Here is a 14,099-nt window from a genome sequence, read left to right as displayed (position 1 = left end):
TGGAGACAACTGGTCAGGAGGAGGGCGAGAGACGGGCGTAGGAAGGGAAGTGAGAGGCCAGAAATGAGACGTGAATGCCATGGGAAGTGAGGCCAGCAGCAGCGCCACACAACGTAGGGAGGAGGGAGGACAGGAAAGCACAGGCGAGCCCTGGAGCTGGGCTGTGCCAGGGCCCTCAGGAACCCCCCTCTGCTGCCAGGGGAGCATTTCCAGCCCCAGACGGGGGATGGGCCGGGACTGGAGGCCTTTGCACCAAAGCCCGGGCCTCCCCCCGAGCGGCGCATCTGGGAAGACCAATGAGAAGGCTGGCTGGAGCTGGCAGGTCTGCTCCGTTCCCAGGAAGTCTGGGCCCTGGCGTGGCCTGGAAGTGAGATGGGACACTGAGCCTGGGCTCTCATCCCTACCCACGTGTAACCTCGGTGCCAGCACGTTACCGCATGCCCCGCTCACTGCCAGCGCTAACCAGCCACCGACTGAAATGCGGGCGAGCCCAGGCCCCGAGCGCCAGCAGCTGATGAGGAGTGTGCACAGAGCTCACGCGCCGTCTCTGCTCTGCAGAGCCCAGCTGGCAAGGCTCAATAAATCACAATACAAAGGGGTTGGAGGGTGTCTAACGAGGGCTGCGCCCAGGGTGCGAAACACCCAGGAGGAGTCTGGTGACTCCCGCACCCTGTCCCCATTCTGTCACGGGGAAGAAGAGACTAGGCCCATCCATACAAAGGGAGCAACTGCAACAGCTATTAACCCAACCAAGTGGGCTCCCACTTCCCACGTGCACCATCCCATTGCTGCTCTCCGAGACCCCGGGCGCTACAGGGAGGCTGGCAAGGAAACAATCCGACGCCCTGGGATTCTCTGGGACATTCCCTCATGGGGGTGGGGAGACAGGCAGAGCATCTGAGAAAAAAACCAAGCCACACCAAGCGAGGGTGGGAGGTAAACACGTCCCGGCCAGGGAGCTCTGGATGCTCCGCGCTGGGATGCACATAGGCCAGGCGGGGGAGAGATTCGCTGGCTCACGCCTACCAATAAATCAGTGCAGAGGAAGATGGGATTTGGGATTTCTGTTCCTTGTAAGCCAGGGCCATGGAGCAGGTGGGCTCATCTGGCACTGCCTTTCCCTGGGAAGGGAGGTCACCACTGGCTGTGATGGGGTCTGGCCTTGGGGCCGCAAAGACAGACCAATTCTTTGTCTGGAGCTTGGAGTGCGTTCTCTCTGCCGGTCTGCTAGCCACAAAGCCAGCACAAGCGGCTTGTGCCATTGCAGACGAGCCGGCCGAGCCGAGCCGAGCCGAGCCGAGCAGCAAGGTGACCCAGGTCCGCTCACCCCACAGCAAGGTAGCAGGGAGAGCCAGTCCTGCTCAGTTCCTAGTAAGTGGAGTGGCTCCTGAGCAGGACACGTCTAAGGCTTCCCAGCACTTCCAGGGAGCGGGGCTCCGGGCTGGGGTTTGCACATCGTTGCTGGGAACAGCTCAGCTTTACACGGATGGAAATGGTTATTTTTTATTTTCACATTAGCGGTTACTGAGTTGGAGAGAGGCTTGGAAAGAGTCCCTGCCTCTAGTGCAGAGTCTGGAACGGCGCCGGCAGGCAGCACCAGCGGGGAAAGGGGACACTTCCATTCAGTGCTGCCTTTTCAGTTCCTTCGGATGAAGTCATAACACTGAGCACGTAACTGGCATTTCACTATTCCAACAGCCTGCCTCGACCGACTCCCCCCCCTTCCGCCCGGCCAGGGTCAAGTGACGCCATTTTACAGACGGGGAAGGGCCCTGGCCAGGGTCAGACAGTCAGGATTAGAACCCGGGCCCACAGACGCAGCAGAATCCCTAGACCACGCTGTCGCCATCACACGCTGTCATTGCGGCTGGGAGGGCGTTTCGAACAAAACCTCCTCCTTTCACGTGTCCTGGTTCCCAAAAGCATTCCTTGTGGGTAGCGGCGTCACCGACCCAAACACCAAGGCGTGCACGGAAAACGCGATGAAACACGTGGCTGTTCCTTGCGTGTGCGACCCTCCCCCCAAGGGTCCCACTAGCCCTGCGCCAAGGAAGGTGCCAGAGAACGTCAAACCAGGGGAAGGTTACAGCTATGAACTGGGGGGCAGGGCTGGCCCTCCAACAAGGCAGCAGCAGCAGTACAGAAGTGAGGAAGTTTGCTTTGGCACGCGCATGGTATAATTCTCCCACTGCTCTGCCGTGCCCACTACAGAGAGAACTGCGGGGTTGGAGCAGCGTGGGGGCCAGGCCGTGCCCTCGAAGACGAGACAGACAGCAGGGATCTGAACTGCGCTCAGCACTGGCTCCGACACCTAGCAAAGGGCAGGTACAGGCAGCAGCTGCAGAGCCACGCACACGCCTCCCTTTGACTCTGCTGTTAGATCCAACACAGCCCTGCTCTGCACGTGCGTTTCCCTGCCACTCCACCACCTGCACTTCCCACCACCCCCACGGGCACAATGCCAAGGCAGGTGGGCGGCCGCCACTGTGCTGGGACGCAGTGCAGGGGGTCTGGAAGGGAAACGTTTGCACAGACAGACACAGAAGATGGTGCTTCCCCTCTGACTGAGCAAGCATGAGCGCTGTAAGGCCTGCCCGGGGCCCTGCACCAGATCACTCTGTTTAGATGTCCGAGAACACGTCACCTTTCTGTCCTGCCTGGTAGCTCCTGGATGACAGCCAAGAGCAGAGGCCACTGGAACACGCTCTCCATGCAGTATGGCTGTGCGCACGCGTGTCGATTAGTGACCCTGTCTTGATACACTGCACGTGCACTCCCAGCCCAGCAAGTGCCCAAGGAAACTCTCCCAGCATTAGCAGGCAAGAAGGGTTTTCCCAGCCCCAGAGGACATTTCTGTACCCCAGCCGGCACCAGGAGGAGACGACTGAGTGTGGAGCTAGAAACAGTTATCCTCAGCTGCACAGCTTCTCTGCACCAGGCCTGATTTTCCAGCCCATTTGCTTTGGGACGTCACAGGTAGTTTCAGGACTCGCAGGTCCACAGCTCAGGTGGACAGAGGAATAAAGGGCAGCTCAAACTGGCTGACTGGTCCCCCTCCTTTCGCCCAGCAAGTGCTTCCTCCTTGTCTGAAAACAAACTTGCTGCAAGATCCGAGGGGGCTCCTGGCAGCAAGAGGGGTGGGGCTGGGCAGTCAATACAGCCAAGCTCTGGAGGAGACAGGCAGTTTAGCCCTGGCTCCCTTCCCCCAGTCCAGCCCAGGTTTATGGCTAGGCAGAGATGGCCTGAAGGTGGGAGGGTGAGTGCTCGGTCCTAGACCCTGGAGAAAGTTGCTCCAGTGCTAGCCACTTGTCAGCAGTGCCCATGGTCCCGGGAGGGTCCTGGTCCCGGAAGAAGAGTCAGTCCCTGACCCAGTCAGGCCCAGTCCAGCAAGATCTTGGATTCCCCTAGGTTCCCCTGAGGTTTGTTCGATGGTTGTGCTCCCAGTGACTGAGCATGCTTTGTCGCCAGCACTTAGATGCCCCACCCCAGAGGAGCACAGCTGTCTCAGCTGTTCACAGATCAAAATTCAGCCTTCCCAGCAGCTGGGGTTTGATCCATTAACTGCTTTGAAGATTCGGACCAAGGCCTTAAACTGGGATCAGAAACCGACTGGGGCCAATGGAGGTACCTGAATATGGGGCAGATGTGCTCATGGCAACTTAGACAATAGAAGAGGCAGGCAGGCATGTTCTGTAACAGCCAGCGCCTTTGCCTGGCCGTCACATTCAGCTCCCCTTACAGTGAATTACAGCCATCCAGCCTGGAGGTGACACATGCTTGGATCACCGTGGGCAAGCCCAGGCCTGGAGGAAGGGACACAGTTTCCTAGCAAGCTGGAGGTGAAGGAAGGCATTTCTACACTCTGACACTACCTGGTTATCCAGGCTTGTGAGGAGTCAAGCAGGGCCACAGGGCTTCCCACCACAACAATGAATGGTGGCCCCGTGCCTTCGACAGAAGCTGGAGACAATGTTTAGGCCAGTTCTTCAAAGCACTACTGGCTGGCCATCGCACTGGTCTTGGCTGGGTTCTGCTGTTGGCAGCTGAGCCTGCTCCCAGGGATCTCATGAAGACACTGAAGAGAAGCAGGGACAGCACGAACCCCTGGGGGCGCAGTTACCCACTACCACTCTCTGAGTTATGCTGGAGAGGAAACACTGGGCAAGTGCGGTGCCAGGCCAGCGACTGGGACTGGGAAATGCACCAACACTTTGTAAAGGCAGCATCAGGGTGGTGTGTTCCTGTAACTCCTCATTTCCTGGTGTGCGCAAGCTATCCCCCCCCAGCCACAGTACATCACCATAGGGGCAGAAGCCAAATCTCTGCCCGACCGTTTCTGCTTGGGCAGCTCTCTTGGGTCCCCAGAGAGCACACGTCCCTTGGAGGACAAGCCCTTGTTTGTCCAAGCATCCGTGGAAAGGCAGTGTGTCACCACAGGAGGAAGGATGGTCCAGTGGTTTGGGCCTTAGTCTAGGACCCAAGGAAACCTTGGCTCAAGCCTCCACTCCTCAACAGCCTTCCTGTGTGACTGTGGGCCAGTCACTGAGCCCCCCCAGGCCTCAGTTCCACACCGATAGCATGGGGATGGCAGCACGGCTTTGGGAGCTGAGCTAAAGAGAATGCTCCAGTCTCTGAACGGGGCTCTCAAAAGCTGTGTCTAGGGATGTGCTGGCCTCTCAGTAGCCGCCCCCCACCTTGCACCCTCCCAACCCCCATTGCTCCAACATCCTCTCACTGTGCCGGTCCCCCATGTCCCCTAGCTCTGCCCCCCCGATCTGAAAAGGTTATAAGTAGCTTGTGTTAGCTGTGCCTCAGGAACCCCTGGACCAAATGGCCCAACAATTTGCTTTCCTCTGACCATGCTCAGTGCCATTGTTCAGGAAAGGGGTGAGGACTGAGTCGCGATCCCATTACCCGAACGGCTTACTGCAGCCTTTTGCCTTTTCTACGTAATGAACGTTCGTTTCAGAGTGGACTATAGATCACTTTACAATTCCACTCAAACCAGAGACACTGGTTTCAGGGCAAAAATTCCAGGAGAGCCGCTGGCCCCTCATGGCAGAGAGCCAGGGCCACGCACAACACACGCTCTGAAAGCTGCCGGGGGCAGCTCAAACTCGCAGTGCAGGGTGCAGCTCAGGTCAAGGACCTCAGCTTGCCACCTTGAGCCACCCAGTTACTGTGGTACCAGACTGTCTGCAAAACCTTCTGCCTCAGCAGAGCCCTGCCTGGTCTTGCTGTACATGCGCATTCCACTCCTTTGGGCCTGTTGATTTAGCTCAGGCCGACCTGGAATTACACACTTCACCATGAATAACTTTTTCAACATCTCTCCCCCAAAGGAGGCACTGAGGGCCATGTGCTACCTGAGAGAAACCTGAAGTGACTGAGAGAAGTTTGGGGAGGATTAGAGACACAGTTGGAGCTCCAGATGTGTGCAAAAAAAGAGATCTATCCTTAGAAACATTCGGTGATGTAAACACCCATTTTTTCTGGAGGTCTGTAGATTGGGAACCCCTTGGCCAGACGCCGCCGGTTTTGAACCACTAGTCTTACCAGTCTTACTAGTCTTACCCTGCAGCTCCATGAAGCACAGTACAACTTTTCAAGACAATTCAAGCAAGCATGTGGATTTTACAGCACTTAGAAAATCAACCTTCAAACAGACAACACTACTACTCAACCCTGTCGCTCTGCTCTACTGTATCATCGGGTAGGCAGGGCAGCTGTATCCTCGCCTGAAACCTGAGAGCACTACCTCCTCTCTCCAGGATGGCACAGGTTGGAGATGGCCCTGTCTTTATGCAGCTGGAGGTAATTCATGGCAGAGAGGCTGAGGGACGAGGGGGGATGGGACTGATGCGTATTTAATCAAAAAAGCGTTTTTAGCTCTAAGCCCACATTCAGCACAGGACTTGCCTTCTTAGATGGAAGATCTACGGGGCAGGAACCACATGTGTACTCTGCCTTCCACACTGTCACGGCATCACAGAAGACGAGGGTGAGAAGGGACCTCAGGAGGTATCTAGTCCAGCCTCCTGCTCAAAGCAGGACCAACCCCAACTATTTTTTGTTGGCACTACTGGCACACACAAAATAAGAGGTCCCGCCACGTGCTGCTCCAACTTCAGCAGAGAGGTGGGATTCTGCAGCCTCCACAGGGCAGACTGCGTTTGGGCCCATATGTCACTATTTAGCCACCCCTGCTTTTTGAGGATCCAATCCTGCAAGGGGCTCAGCACCTCTCTGGATCAAGGCCTTGGTGCTTAAATATACCAACAGTCAGCTGGGAGGGGAAAGCAAATCCACAGTGAGTCCTGGACAGGGAGGTGGGAATTTGACCGGTGAGACATGGCTGAGACAACAGGGCAGCCTTCCACAAGCACAGGCCTTTAAACTCCACTGCTTAGCCTCGTCTCCTCCTGCTCCTCAGTGCCACTCTCAGCATTAATAAGCAGCAGCCGCGGCAGTAACAGCATCTAGTTCTCAGATCTGGTGTGAATTAGGGACGCCCAAGCACCAGTAGCAACCTGAGACGAAGCCGTCGCCAATTCTCCCGCATGAGATTTCTGTCTGTGTCTCACCCCCACACACACACGCTGACCCCCATTGCTCCCCGTGGCTGGGATGTCTCAGCAATAATCTACAAACCAACAGCAGAGACGCTGGGCCTGCTGCCAGCAGCGCAGCTTTATGGCACTTGCATACTTGTTAGCCAGATGATCGCCCAGGGATCCATCTCCTGCCAATGGCCGTTCTGAGCAGCCACTGCTCTGCTCTTCTCGTTGCTCCGCCACCCCAGTCCTTCTTTATCTTTGTCCCACCCTAGCCCCCCAACCACAACTCTGAATATACCCCCTGCGCCACACAGGGTGGGTGGGAATTCACAGGAGATGCTAAGCATTCACCATCAGTGGGCTGGGGGGCTTGGCTTAACTCTGAGTAACTGCCCACCCCCACCCCCAGCCCTTGCATGCGGGGGAAATGGGCACACCCAGCACTCTCTTGCAAGCCCCTGAGAGCCTTAAAAAGCCAGCTGCGTTTAAAGTGGAAGGCCCTGGGGTCACTTGTGGCATTAGATCGAATCTGCTCCCAATCACTTCCATACACGCACACCTTCCCCCGCAGAGGCCCCTGCCCAGACAGCTTGCCAGCTGCGTTCCTGGCTGCAGGCTATTAAAATAACGCAGGTGACAATTACAGGGCAGCTACCAGAGCCTTAAAAAGGTGTCCGAGAAGAAAGGGAAAAGCCTCTTTAAATGCACCTTTCTGGCGGCTGGCAACACAGCTGCCCTGGGGGTGCTGCAGCCCGTCAAGCTAGTCACTACCACGGCCAGACTGGGGAAGGGAGGGGGCGCAGAACCCCTCCCCTCCCCTGCAACCCTCTCCCCAGCTGATCTCCCATCTCCTCAATGGACTCAAGTGTCCGATCAGGGTGCCCGGGGTGCCCCCCTTGGGTCCTCCACACCACCTCATCTTCGAGCCCAATCAGCAACCACCACCCCAGCAGGCCCTGGCTACTGTTTGCAGCCCCAGCGGCTCAGAGGGGGAGGACCAGGCCAGGGAGGGGACTCCCCCAGGGCTGGAGACAAGGATTTTCACACGGAGGGGGGACGAGGAGAGCTGATCAAAGTGACTGAAGCAGGGGGACGGCAAGCACCTCTTGGAGCAGCTCTAAAGGGACACTCCAAGAGAAAGCTAGTCATGGCAAGGAATGGCTCTGCCCAGGAGTCCAGACCTCGCTTCCTGCCAGTTTTTCAAGTGTTTCCCAGCCCCTATTCTTGGAGAGGCCCACACGGACACCAGGGAAACGGGACTGGCTATGCCCAGGGAACAGCAAGGTCAGTCTCAGAGCGTGGCCAAAGACGGAGAGGCAGACGGAGCTAGTCTCTCTGTCTCTCATTTCCCCAAGCGCTAGTAACCTCCGGTGTGACAAAGAACAACAGTGAGGAACACACCGCCAGGCAGAAAAGGGATTGCTACACTGGGGTCTCTAACCATTTCCCCCAGGCTGCTGGAGCCCTGTCCTAGAGGAGGAAGCTAGTCCAGTATCACAGCCGCAAGGGAACGTTCTGCACAGCTCGGACACGTCCAATTCCAAAGACCTTTTCCTCGCTGTCCTCGGGGGCGGGAAGGGACGGGGTGTGTGCCTATATGTAAAGTCACAGACTTAGGAATAAAAAAGGCTCAACTCTGGGGAGGAGGGAGCAGGTGTGTGTAAAAGTTTAGAAGCAGCTAATGTTCAAGACAAGAACCTTTCACGCCACATTCAAACTGCAGAGTCTACAGCAAGGCAGAGAGCTCCCACCACCCCCTTAACACAGCGGGGTTGCATGCCCTGCACGCGTCGTGGGAGGGGTGAAACAAGCAGCGGTACGCTACAATGGGACAGCGTGCAATCCCACAGCCGTGACAGCGTTTCGGTGGAAGACAGGGAACTATAGGAAACACCCTCCCCTCCACAGCAAAGAGGCATCACTTGTCTTTGCCAGCTGGTGGCTGCGATGCTGATGACTGACTCACTGGGGAGTGACAGGTGAGGAGCATCTGCTCCCTTCGACTTCCCGCTAGCTCCAACCCATGGTTCCAAACTCTCCGACGGGTCTTCATTCCAGACCTGTATTTCTCCAACCCCAGCAGGGACCCTCCAGGAGAATTCTCTCTCCGCTGCCCCTGAACGCCCCAGCCTTGCCACTGCAACCAACCCTGCTGGAGTATCCGTCCCTCTCTCCATGCATAAACCCAACGGCTGTGCGAACGGAGAACGCCTGGAGACGCGGATGCTCACCACGCCTGCACTCACCCTAACGCTGCCTCTGCGCAATGCTGCAAGCTTCACCTCTGGCGGCAGATGCAGCGCAAGCCAGGTGCAGACACAGAGAGGCAAGAAAAATGCTCGCACTGTCCATAGCACAGCTTCTGCCATCGCTTCTGCGGGCAGAGCTGCACCAGTGCTGAATCAGACCAGGGGCTTTCCCCGTGAAGACGAGGAGACGCTGTGACCGTGGCCCCTCTGCTCTCTGCCCAGTGATGGGCACTGATGGCTGTAACCCCCGGCACATGGCGTGTTAGCACGTGCAGGGCGGAAGCTGGGCTAAAAGTACAGCTCAGGCAGATGCATGTGAGCGGAGCTGGAATCACACAGACAGGGCTGCCCCTGGGGAAACAGCTGGGCAGGAATGTCTAGGCAGAGTCGGAGCGGCCCAGCAGGGAACAGCCCCCAGAGTCCAGTCACCAGAGGAAGAGTCTTTCCCCGACCAGCTCAGCTTTGCTGGGGAAAAGGGCTATGTGCTGGATGTGCCCAGGACCCAGGGGAAGGGTCTGGGCTGCGTACCCCTGTTCAGCGAGAGCACGGCTCCTCGGCTGGCTACTGGAGAGCGCGCTCGGAAGCACTGCAGTTTTGCACTCAAACAGGGCAGCCCTGACATCTGTGGTGGCAATGCATTCTGGGACTCCAGAGCACCTATCCCACTGGGCTGCTCTTCAGTCACTTTGGGGTTTTTTTTAAATAATTTCTAGTTCACCAACTGCCCATTAATTGCGAACTGATCGGCTGATCCCCAGGCTACAAACATTTGGAGAATGTGCAGAATAAGCCGTCCCAGCAGGTTATCTGCCGGAGTTCACCCGCAACTAAAGTAACCCAGGGAGAAACTCTGGTGCGCACAGTCCCACAGTGGTCAGCTGAGCTGCTCAAGCAGGGTCTGGAGGAGCTGCCGAATGGAGTTCAGCGGATTGGGGCAGCAGGGGCAGCAATAACGCTCGCGGCTTCCCGTGGAGACAGCACCAGCGACGCTGTCCAAAACACTGCAAGGAAAACGCCTGCAGAAGGCCCGGTTCAGCCGGCACCAGCAGCTCAAGGCACTCTCTGCAACTGTTTCTCGCAGCTCTTCCTGCGCCTGGTGCAGACAGGGCCTGGCAGGACGTCCAGGAGCCCAGGCAGCCATCACTGTCCGCAAGCAACATTCAGGATGAGGGAGATTACACTAAGCCAGGCAGGCTACAGGGCAAGGGACCGACGAGGGAGAAAGGGCTGTGGGACCCAGACCAAAGGGGCGCACACCGGGCTCCAGACACAGCTGTTCTGCAGCAGGGGACTGTAGCCCGTCAATGCACAGGGATTTCTACACGGGCGAGTTTCAGCATGATGAGCGTCTGCTCAGCTCCATGCACTATAACCCAGTTGGTACTGGTGGGGGGGGAACTAGATGGTGAGGGCGGGAAGACCGGTGCTCCATGGATCCTCCTGCCTGCTCTCAGAACACACTTCAACAGGCAGATCCGTCCAACGTCTCATTGCCTTGCCATGGGGCAGAGGGCCAGTGCCCTGCTCTCCCAGCTGCCTGCCACTAGCACGGCCACGCACGGCCCCTGGAGAGGGCCGCAGGACAGGGCATGCTGAACTGATGGGAGTGGGAGGCCAATCAGAGCAGCAGCAGCAGCAGCAGCAGCAGCAAGCCTGCAGAGTGGTGCCTGGGGAGTCAGCGCCCTTCTCTCTTCAGCAGGGAACCCCCTCAGGCCTTTGGCCTCTTCCTCCTACTGGCTCCAGCCAGGCAGGGGAAAAGCTCCGCTGCAGACTCACCGGGCGGGCGGTGGGGTTTTCTCCTGGGCGAATGCATGCACTAACCAGGATCTCTGTTTACGAGTGCTCGACCCTGGCTCCCGCGGGGCGAGTGAAACATTCAAAAGGAAAAACAAGAAAGGCCAAACACACACACATGCAACGCTGTTCCAAGGCCCCAGCTCAGCTCCGGGGATCAATTTCCCCCAACCCTTCCACAAAGCTGCAGGGCTCCAGGGAGCCTAAAAACAGGAAGCCAGTGGTGTAATTTTGAAGGAAATTCTCAAAGCCAAGCCATTAAGGGCTAAAAAGGAGGCTGCATCCAATCCTATCGGAATAGAACAAAATAAAAACTGTAATGGCAGGTTCAATATTGAGAGTAACCCAATTCCAGATTTCCTCCTCTTAATCCCCCGGAACCCACAGATGGCTGGGGGAGGGGGGCTGTGCCCAGCCAGTTTCACAGGGGCTGTGTCTCTGCCATTCCCCCCCTCCCTGCACATTTCTGAAACAGGGCTAGTGACGGCAAAGCTTCACAGGAAGAGGGAGATGCGGATCACTCCCGGGCGGAGGTAGGATTGGGCACAGATAGGCACACAGGCAGGAGTGCTCCCTCTTTCCTGTGGTCAGTTCAGCCACCAGGGAACACCAATCATCTTAAACCTCCGTGGCATATTGATTTCCTCCTTTTCCGCCCAAGATCGCGCTCTGGCTCCATCCGGAGCGCCCGGGGACCCTGCACCGAGGCAAGGCTCATCTTCTTGCTTAAGCCGAGATCAACCACCAGGTCTCTTCTGTTCTCAGATGCAGCAAGTGTGCACAGTGGGATCAGACATGCCCTAGGGCCTATGCCTCCAACCCCCTTCAGAACCCAAACCCCCCAGACGGGGATGGACCCGTTTACACCCTACCAGGTTCCTCCATGTTCTCTGGAGGCTTTCTACCCTCTCTCCTTTCCCATACCGCTGGTTACACTGTGCATGCAGGGGGCTTTGTAGGGCAGGAGCCGCAGCAGGTTTGGCTGCTTCTAGTCACCAAGTTCTTGGTTTGAATGCAATGTGCACATGTAAAATTGAAACCCACTGTCAGCCTGCAGATCTCGTTCATAAAGCAATTTTTGAAGGTCGGTCAGCACTGATTCCCCTTCTCCGGGTTCTCTGCCCCTTCCCTAGAGACCCTGGTGTCACAACCACTACCGTCCTGGCTGAGAGCTGCCCAGAACATCTTGGAGGGGGTCACTGAGCGCAAGGAGAGGCACCAGGTGCTTTGGGAAGGGGTTGGAGAGCCCAGAGTGCTGGCTCGGTGGCCCCTCTCTTAGCCCTTGCTGCCCAAAGCCGCTAGCCCAGACCTGCGGGCAGCCGCTAGCCCAGACCTGCGGGCAGCCGCTTTTTAGAGAACTGCCATTTCCTCTGAAATCACTGTGTAGCAGCCTGGGAAAGTTTCAGCCAGGAGAGAACCGCAGCGGAGCCGGAGTGTCACCCAGAAGTACCAACGACCAGCGGTGGGCACCTCCAGACAGCTGTGCCTCTAGCCACATGTGAAAGGCCATGAGTGGAATCAGAGAATCACGGGGTTCGAAGGGACCGCGAGGGTCGTCTGGTCTGACCCCTGCCAAGGCTGAGGGAGAAGGAAAGCATAAAGGAAACACGCAGGAGAAGCCAGAGGGAAGCCCTTGGACCATCTGTGAATTTCATCTTTATGGAGTCGGGAAGAAGCGGTGCATGCCTAGCTCCAGCAGCCCCACATAAACGTATCCCAACTGCGTTCCTTGCAAAGGCATCTATAATGCGTCTGTCACATTAGCACCCAAGAGTTCACACAGGAGCCAGCTCCAAGCCCTCCGTCTCCACTCGCTGCTGCGGGGAGAGTCAGACGCCCACCTGTGCGACGGGAAAGGGAGTGAGGCCGTGCTAGCTGGCCGGGCATGGGTAGCGGAGGGATAAGCCTGCCGTGCCCCACTGCAATGACAGGACCGTAGTTTCCAGCTCACCACGCTCCTCCAACAGCACCTCTGTGATCGCATGGCGTACGGGGGCGTCGACACACAGCAGACCTTCCCCGCGGAGTGGCTAACAGCTCCACAGGGGCAGCCAGGCGCTGTGCGGTGCAATCTGCCATGCCAGGCCTAGACCCCCCGCTGTGGTTTACAGGCTGCCTGCCCTTCCTCAGGAGCTGGCCCGCCCGACCTGCCAGGCTCTCGCAGGCCAAGCCATGGAAAGTCTGCACCAGACAAGCCCTGCACTATTGACTGCCTGCCCCCACGCGTCCGAGGAGGTGCTGCACTCGCCACGCGATCCATCACACGGTGCTGTGCTGGCGCCGCTGGCGGCGCTGCCTCGCAGCTGCAGAGCTGCCAGGAAACACATGTGACCCCGTTGGCACGAGCTCGGCAGCCCTTTCTTCCCCTGATTTAGCTGCTGTGAGGATTTCTCCTCCCCCGCCCCTCACCCCCCAGCCTGGTTCACACACACACAACGCCTGCCAGGTGGGACTCCCCAGCCCCAGCACTTGCCCTGCCTCCCGGGCCGAGACACCAACAAGGGCACAGGCTGCCACTTCCATTTGCTGAGAGAAAGGAGTCCCTCAGTCCCAGCAACGGGCCTAGACGACACATGGGAGGGCGCACCGGGCGTCCAGGAGGGATGCCCCCCCTTCCGCCCCACGTTGCATTTGCCTACTTTAATCCTATTGTTTAAAAAGCAGTCTCCCCTCTCGACAGCAGCAATTGCTTCTGGCTTGTGCTGTGCGGTTTTCCTCCAGCAGCGGGCCTGGGCGGGGAGCACCCCCTCCCCACCTCCATCGCTTCCCCTTCCCCCCTCCAAAGTAGCTCCAGCTGTCAGTGGCTCAGATTGGAAGTGCAGGTACGGAGCTGGCTCCCTGCCCGTCTCCCTTGTGTCTGTCTGGTGAAAGAGGAAGCCAGTCCACCTCTGGAATTCTTCACTCTCTCCTCATTTCTACTCTCCCCACTTCTCTCCCGGGGCTGCGGGGTCTCTTTTTTCCCTTGCCCCTATCAGATTACAATGCATGCAGTGTTCCCTCCAAATCCCCCACTGCACGTTAATTCTGTTCCTCTGTCTCGAACTACCACACTGCCTTCCTGTGCCTCCTGTCTTTCCATTCCTCCGCCAGGGTTTTTTATCTCTGACAAATAGTGCACGTCAGCTCCAACTGGAGCAGGCGGGATGGGGAAGGGGCTAAGGGAGCAGCCAGCAGCCAAGGAGAAGAGTGAGCAAGCAGGCAAGCAGACATGCAGACCAGGAGCGGGGGTCAGCTAGACATCACAAGCGGTCCTGAGAGCTAGGAACAGGCTCCCTGGCCTCTCCCCAAGCCCCGGGCTGGTGTGTTAAAACCAATGTCAACTCCAGATTCCAAAGGGACAGCATCCGTGTCTAGGGCTTAGGACTCTATGGCTCCTGGGCTCCATTCCCAGCTTTGACACTGACTCTCTGGGTGACCTTGGGCAGGTCACTTTGCCCCGGTGCCTCAGTTCCCCTCTCTGTAAAAGGAGATCATACCAGCTGACCTCACAAGGTGGCAT

The 14,099-nt window shown here is 57.6% G+C and overlaps 1 protein-coding gene across 2 annotated transcripts in view; it reads right to left on the bottom strand.

The window, feature by feature from the left end:
- The window catches only part of BOP1 (BOP1 ribosomal biogenesis factor), a 95,010-nt gene that overhangs the window by 36,783 nt on the left and 44,128 nt on the right, over positions 1-14,099 (bottom strand). The window lies entirely within an intron of this gene.

This window comes from Emydura macquarii, unplaced genomic scaffold (assembly GCF_026122565.2).
Source record: "Emydura macquarii macquarii isolate MOO-44397 ecotype Brisbane River unplaced genomic scaffold, CSIRO-AGI_Emac_v2 contig_2246, whole genome shotgun sequence".
Taxonomy (NCBI): Eukaryota; Metazoa; Chordata; order Testudines; family Chelidae; genus Emydura; species Emydura macquarii.
Note: the sequence above shows the minus strand (reverse complement) of the source record. Positions and strands in the feature narration are given on the sequence as shown.